This window comes from Sapajus apella, unplaced genomic scaffold (assembly GCF_009761245.1).
Source record: "Sapajus apella isolate SASKATOON/1434 unplaced genomic scaffold, GSC_monkey_1.0 scaffold71, whole genome shotgun sequence".
Taxonomy (NCBI): Eukaryota; Metazoa; Chordata; class Mammalia; order Primates; family Cebidae; genus Sapajus; species Sapajus apella.
In genome coordinates this window covers 7,524,557-7,532,846 of record NW_022437011.1, presented here as the reverse complement: position 1 = coordinate 7,532,846, position 8,290 = coordinate 7,524,557, and the positions used below count along the sequence as shown (strand labels likewise).

Genomic DNA, 8,290 nt, shown 5'->3' with positions numbered 1-8,290 from the left:
CTCTCCTCTCCTCTCCTCTCCTCTCCTCTCCTCTCCTCTCCTCTCCTTCCCTCTCCTCCTCTCCTTCTCTCCTCCTCCTCCTCTCTCTCTTTCTCTCTCTCTCTCTCTCTCTGAGACAGAGTATCAGTCTGTCACTTAGGCTGGAGTGGAATGGCCCAGTCATAGCTCACTCTGATCTTGAACACCTGAGCTCAAGCAAGCCTTCCGCCGTAGCCTCCCAAAATGTTGGGCTTATGGGCACGAGCCACTGTGCCCAGCCCCCTTTTTCTTAACTAATTTTTTAAAAAGACATCCTAAGCTCTATTACTTCTGTTACAAGTTACTAGTTTTTTCTCTTTCCCCAGAAGCATTGACTTAGATTTAACCTTCTCCAACAGTCCTATTTCTTCTTCTCTTTTGTATAATTCAGCATTTGCCAAACTCTGTTCTGAGGAATGCTAGTTCCATTAAGATGCTCTGTCAGAAAAAAGAGCTCTGTGCCCCAATGAGTTTGAAGAATGCTGTATACTGTACCCCTCTCTGAGGCTCATAATGTATACTGGCATATTAAAAAAAAAAACCAAGGGTTTTCCACACGCATTTGACTGTAGAGCCTTCTTTGATGGTTATTGTATATAGAGTAGGTGTTTTGTGAAGCTTGTTTTGGGAAACACTGTTCTAATACCAGACATTGTCCTTTGCTGAAATTTAAGTGTATAATCTTATTTTCCCTCTTTTTGTTGTTTCAAGTGGACCATGATCTGTATATATTTGGCTGGCTCGGAAAATGTTAATTCAGGTTTAGGCATAGATTTTCCTTTTAATTTTTCTTTTGTAAAAGAAATATATTTATTATAGAACATTTAGAATATACAGATGAGCAACAAGTCATGTATAATTTTAGTACATAGTGGTAATCATTGTAAAACTTTGGACAATATACCTCTCTTCTTTAGAATATATGTCTCATTGCAAAAGACATTGTGGCACAAAAGTCTCTATATTCCTTAGTTTAAATCATTTTAGCAAATGTTTATTTATTTATACCTATGTATATATTTTTTTGAGTTGGCGTTTTGCCCATTGACCAGGCTGCAGTACAATGGTGCAGTCTCGGCTCACTGCAACCTCCACCTCCTGGGTTCAAGCAATTCCTCTGCCTCAGCCTCCCGAATAGCTGGGATTACAGGCACTGTAACCACACCCAGGTAATTTTTGTATTTTTAATAGAGACGAGTTTTCACCATGTTGGCCAGGCTGGTCTTGAACTCCTGACCTCAGATGATCTGCCCCTGTTGGCCCCCCAAAGTGCTGGGATTACAGGCATGAGCCACCACGCCCAGCCAAATGTTTATGTTTTATATAGCTAATCGCCACAAGTCTGTAGCTAAGACCAAGATTACAGTAGCTCAATGTATAGAACTTACAGAGAAGTCAATTTTGTAACTTTGCATTTTGGCTTTGATTCTTGGCTATGTTGCTTAAAAGATTTTATGGGTTGATGGGTACCATAAAATCTTTTGCCTGCCCACCTCCATTCCTATCTGATAGGAATGTTTAAATTGGATGCAAGTCTTTTGGCTCTAAGTCGATGTCCATAAGGGTCCCACCAAGGGACAGGACGGACAGGGGCAGGCAGGCACACTACCCTGGCAAAGATACAGGACAAAATAAAAGTTTGGCCATCGATGCTGCCCCTGGCAGATCTTGTCCAACAGGGTGAGAATGTAAACTAAAAATAAAATTCTAAGTCCCCCAGTGGACTGAACAGGCCATCTGTTGGCCAAGGAGACCCCTGATTAACTTTGAAAATGGAGTTCTCAGCCATGATGGGATGGGAGGGGTGAGACTCCCTCCCTTGGTAACCATGATTAAGCTTTCCTCCCCTAGGTTTTAACAAAAGCTAGCTCTTTCAAAAGACTCCACCACAGATATCAACAAACTGTCTGACACTGCCCTTCCGTTTTTGCCTGATAAGAGACCACCGACCATAGGAGTGGTTCTGGCTAGTCTTTCGAGAATGCGCAGTAAGGGGTTTCACGGCCTCTGTTTCACCTTTTGACGTCAGAGGACTGAAAACTCCACCCTCTGATTACCTCAATTTTTGAATTTGGAGAGCAAGAACTTCAATTGCATATGTGCACGTTTCTCTTTCATAAATATACATGACTTCTTCTATAGCTTATTGAATATGTACATTTGGCCACCTTGATTAGCATAAATTCCTGTTTCCTTTGCCCCTCTCTCAAAGTATCTGTTTCTGGCTTCTGGCTGAAAGCCGTGCTTCCTAGCCTGTCAGAATAGCCACACTGCAGATCGTAACCTTTATAAGAAATAAAGTTTTCTCGTCTTTTAAACAAACAAACAAACAAACAATACCTTAGTTGGACATGGGAGTTTGTGACTGTAATCCCAGCTTTGCAGGAGGATTACTTGAGCCCAGAAATTTGAGGCCAGCCTGGGCAACATGGTGAGAACCATCTCATTAAAAACAAAAAAGAAATTTATGTCTCAACCTAACTTAAAACAATATTGAACAAATTTTTCTATGTCACGAACTGTTCTACAATATAAAGTGGATCAATGATATTCTATTTTTGATTTATTTTTTAAAAAGAGTTCCCTGTTGTCGGATGTCTATGTTTTCCCAATTCCTCATATAAATAACCCCCTGCTATGGTTATCTCTGTAGTCGTGTAACACAGCAGTTACAAATATAGACTCTGGTTTCAAATCTTGGCTCTAGTACTTATTGTGTGACCATGGGCAAGTTAATTAATCGCCCAGATCTCACTTTTGTCAACCGTGAAATGAGGCTAATAAGAGTACCAGTCTTGCTGGCTTGTTAAGAAGATTAAGGAATAAAGTGCTTAAAACAGTGACAGCACATATATTACCGCTGTTGAATCCTTGTGCACATTCATGATTATTTGTGTAAAAGTAATTTCTACAAGTAGAATTGCTGATTTGAACAGCCTGTAGAATAATAATAGTAACTATTCCTTAGATATTGTGAGATCCTGGCACATAGTATTCTATAAGCATTAGCTATGATGATGATGATGATGTGCTAAACACTGTGCTAGGTTCAGGAATATGGCAGGAGATAAAAGGACCAAAGTCTTGCCCTTAATGAAGCTTGTATTTGCATGTTATTGAACGGCTACATCAAATTCCAGGGTATTTAAATGGCTAACTTCTAAAAACTAAATTGGAAAGGTGAGGCAGGGAGGAAGGGGGCCTGCATTGATATTTTATTGATCTGAGTGAGTTTAATGGGAACGAGAGAGAGGCTGGGTGTACTTACGGAGGCCTGAGCTAAAGCATCTAGCTATCCAGGGGTTAAGCTAATGAAATGTTACATGATATTCCAGGGACTTGGGATTATTTCTTGCATTGCTTTCCCATAACTATTTTAGTTCAAGCACACATGTTCTTTGCAGTTTATGAATCACACAATCCATGAGTTTCCTATTCTTTTTACCTCCATGGTAGAGAATGGGCTGTTGGCATGGTAACTGCCAAGGCTTTCTCCTCCTTTTGTACTTCGTTGCTCTGCTGTGGCCAGACCACAGCTGCTGCTTCTGGATGGCAGAGCTCTAGTGACTCTTACTGACACATCCTAACTCCTGACTTACCATCCATCCAGCAACCTCATTTGCTGGCTGGATGGCAAGTCAGGAGTAAGGATGTGTCAGGAGAAATGACGTGGGCCTTCTTAGAACAGGACATCCTAACCTGCCTGAAAAGAAGGGGCAGAGAGAATGAAACAGCCAGTGAGTAGAATCCACGTGCAGTCTTTTCTCATTTTGTCAATTTTAATCTCCTATTTCTCTACTGCAAACAGTTCTCTGCTCTCATCCTTTTTTTTTTTTTTTTTGATGGCCTGCCACTATGCTTTTATTATTGTTATGAACGATCTTAGCATATTGCTTTCTGTTTTTCTTTTGGTAACAGCTTTATGAAGACATAATTCAGATGCCATACAATTTACCTGTTTAAAGAACACAGTTTAATGGCTTTTAGTATATTCACAGAGTTGTGCAACCACGATCTTAGAATATTTTCATCACCCTAAATAGAAACCCTGTATTCTTTAGCAGTCACCTCCTTCATAGTTTCCCCCATCATTGCAACCACCCCCCATCAGCCCTAGGCAACCACTAATCTACTTTAGTTCTCTATAGATTTGCCTGTTTTAGAATCGTACAATATGTAGTCTTTTGTGTCTGGCTTCTCTCACTTAGCATAATGCTTTTGAAGTTTATTTATCTTGTAAGATGTCTCAGTACATCATTCCTTTTTATTGCAGAATAATATTTCATTGTATAGATATACCACATTTGACTTTTGGCTATTATAAATAATGTTGCTGTGAACATTCATGTACGAGTTTTTGTGTGGATGTATGTTTTTATCTCTCTTATATATAAGTCTGGGAGTGGGATTATTGGTTCATATGGCAACTTTAATCTTTGAAGGAACTGCCAAACTGTCTTCAGAGCAGCTGCACCATTTTACATTTCCATCAGCAGTGAGGTTCTAATTTCTCCACATCTTCTCTAACACTTGTTATTGTTTGTGCTTTTGATTATAGCTATCATAGTGAGTGTAAGGTGGTATCTTGTTCTGGTTTTGATTTGCATTTCTCTGATTGTCAATGGTGTTGAGCATCTTTTCATGAACTCATTGGCTATTTCTACATCTTATTTGGAGAAATGTCTATTCCGATCTCTTGTTCATTTTTAATTAGGTTATTTTTCTGTCTATTATTGAGTTGTAACAGTTTGAGTTCTTTATATATTTTAGATACAAGCTCATTATCAGGTAGACGATTTGCAAAAAATTGTTTCTCATTCTATGGATTGTCTTTTCATTATCCTGATGGCATCCTTTGAAGCACAAATGTTTTAAACTTTGATACCTAATTTATCATTTTTTCTTTTATTGTTTGTGCTCTCGGTGTCATATCTAAGAAACCATTGCCTTATTTGGAGTCACGAAGATTTACCCCTATGTTTTCTTCTATGAGTTTTTATAGGCTTAGCTCTTACATTTAGATATTTGAACCATTTTAAGTAAATTTTTGTATATGGTGTAAGGTAGGAATCCCACTTCATTATTTTGCGTACGGATATCCAGTTGTTGAAAAGACTATTTTTTCCCAGTTGAATGATCTTGCCACCTTGTCAAAAAAATCAATTGAACATAAATATGAGGGTTGTTTCTGGACTCTCAATTTTATTTTATTGATCTATATAGCTATCCTTATACTAGTACCACACTGTCATATTTTTTGAAATGGGGTTTCACTATGTTGTCCAGGCTGGTCTTGAACTGCTGGGCTAAAGCAATCCTTTTGCTGTAGCCTCCTCAGCATCTAGGAGGCATGTACCATCGCACCTAGCTGCACACTGTCTTTTTTTTTGCTGGTTATTCCTCCCCTTAACCTCTCAACTGTCTCCCACATCTGAATTCCAGGACCATGTAAGTTCCAAATATTATATGGAAACAAGAAGATACAGAGAAAAAGTGAAGCAGACAATTGAAAAAAATAAACGTTTTTTCAAATTTGTTTTTCAAAATATAAAAAGCTAACGTTTGCTAAATATTTTCTGTTAGCACTACGCATTATCTGATTTACAGCACATCTCAATTCTGTGACACTCTGGGCACATTGTATACTTATCTACACTAGAGAGTGGTGGGGCAGAGGTTCGAGAGGCTTGATTTGAGAGCCTCAGCTCCTTCCTAACACTGCATTGTACTTTTCCACAAATGGTGAAGTGTCTAGTTCTACATTTTTTCTCCTCAAGATTGTCCTTTGGAGTAGTGTGATAACTCAGAAAAGAGGCTCCCATAGGATCCCAGGTAAATTGAATAGGAGTGCTAGTGAGCCATGCAGTGCTTTAGAGCTACGACTTCCTTCTTCCATGTAGTGTGGATACATAGAGATGTCTCCAGTGTGCAGACAGGCTTCCCCACCTCCAGGGAAAGCCCATCTTAAGTATTTGGCAAGTTTCTTTTGGCCAGCTTTCCGGGTTAGCATTTCTCTGGCCTTGAGACACACTTCCCACTCATCAGAACTGCTGTCATTGATTTGCTTAAGTGGATTCTCTATCTTTATTCTTCATTCCTTTTTGTTTCTTTCCCATTTGTTCGAGAACTATCAGCTTCCCTGGGTTTGTGCAAGGTAACACACCCTGACAGTTGCTTGTTCAGCTCCTAGCCTTGAACATTTGTTCAGCATTTCTGACCCTTTGCTGTCAACAATTTTCTTATTAAAATATTGGTTACCAAAAAAATATAACTGGATATAACTGGTTCCTTTTTTATTTTTGTGAGAAAGAGTCTTGCTCTGTTACCCAGGCTACAGTGTAGTGGTGTGATCTTGGCTCACTGCAACTTCTGCATTCTGGATTTCAAGCGATTCTCATGCCTCAGCCTCCCAATTAGCTGAGATTACAGGCACCTGCCACCACACCGGGCTACTTTTTTTTAGTAGAGACAGAGTCTCACCATGTTGGCCAGCTGGTCTCAAGTGATATGCCTGCCTTGGCCTCCCAAACTGTGGTTACTCTTAAATAGCAGTGATAACTCAATTTTCTTCCTAAAATACTTAATATAAGTAAAAATGTCCACGATGAGTCTGTTCATGTTGGAAATACATTTTTAGAATAAAATTTAATGGGACTGAAAATGCCATTTTTAGATGACATCTATAATTCCATTTGGTCCCCATGATATGTGTCCCAAAGGCAGCTAAACCAGGTGTGAAAACTGTGGTGAGATTATTTGCCCATGGTCTAGTAACCAGTTAGGGACAGAGCCAGTTCTGTTCCTGGTTGTACTGGTTTACCCTGATACAGCTGGTGGTCAGGGTCTGCTGCCCACTGCAGATAAGGTCTCAGTCCCCTGGTTTTGCCTCTTGGTGCCCAAACCTCCTTACTGATACTTTATTACACTTCCTGACCACTTCTCCCCATTGAATCTAACCTGTCTTCTGTGTTTTCTCATTTTAAGTGTCAGCCAATCAGGAGGCATTGTGGTACTGTGGAAAAGTCACTGTATCTAGAGTGAAGAGAGCTGGATTCAAGACTTAGGCTTCTGTGGCTTTGGGCATCTTTTCACCTCTCCGAGTTTCATAGACCAGATGATCTCTAACAGCATTTGCAGCTCCAGCCTTCTCAGACCTTATGAGTCTATTTGTTTGATGTATGAACCTAAACAAATATCTTAGTAGTTGACAGTGACTTAATGGGCTATACCAGAGATGGCAAATATGTAGCTTTTCTTCCATCTGTCAGCCATGGCAGACTTATTAATTGGCTTCAACATTCTCACACAAAATCTAGTCATGACCTCAGCCTTCTCAAATCAGGGGAGCATGCATCGGCTTTGGGCTTCAGCTGCCTTCTTTTAAATCCTGTTTCCGCTGTTCCCTTTCTGTGTGACTTTGGGAAAATTATTTCTCTGGATCTCAGTTTCTTCGTTGGTAATATGGGCATAACAATTAGCCCTATCTCATGGGGTTGTAGAGAGGATTAAATGAAGTAATATGTGTAAAAAAGTGCTTACAACAGTGCCTGGCACATAGAACTCAATAAATATTCACTATCATATTGATAACAGGAATGACAAGAGCTTGGAAGAGTAATAAAGGAAAAATTCTTGGGCTGATGGGAGGTTGTGACACCCTATCAATGTCTAAAGTAGTCATATCTCCATTCTGTCTATGAATGTGGATTGATCACACTTCATTCATTCATTTATTTATTAAGTGAAAATTTAGGGCCTGCTATGTGCTAGGTATGCAGCCAGGTGTCTAGGATACAATATTAAATAAGACAAGTCCCTTTGTGAGTTCAGTGGGGGTGGCAAAAATAAAGGTAATTGCAGTATTTTTAAATAATTGCGGTGATTGGAGTCTGCACAGGTCTTTAGGGAGCACTGTGTTTATGTGCAGAGTCTTCTTGTTGATAGTGTTAAATCTGGGTGGAAGGAGAAATACCTAAGGCTGGCTTGCCTCTTACTGATGTTACATATACATTGCGTCCCTTGGGGAATTGTTAGTACGTGGTCTTGCTGGTGACACACTTCAGTGGTGTGCTCATGTTCCTCAGCATTCACTCAGTCACTCGAATGACAGCCCCAAGCTTTTGCCACTCCTTCCTAAGTCGCTAAACCCTTCATTCTCAATCAGACTTCATGGAATTGGGGAACAGAGAGGTGAAGACAAATAAAGCAGCCCTGAATTTACAGCCACCAAGTAGTTGGATCTCTCTATGTACCTTAGGAAAGCATGAATGCC

At 39.8% G+C, this 8,290-nt stretch overlaps 1 protein-coding gene across 6 annotated transcripts in view; it reads left to right on the top strand.

Annotated features, from left to right (window-relative positions):
- KLHL3 (kelch like family member 3) overlaps positions 1–8,290 on the top strand; it is a 122,844-nt gene that overhangs the window by 19,140 nt on the left and 95,414 nt on the right. The gene's annotated exons all lie outside the window — the stretch shown is intronic.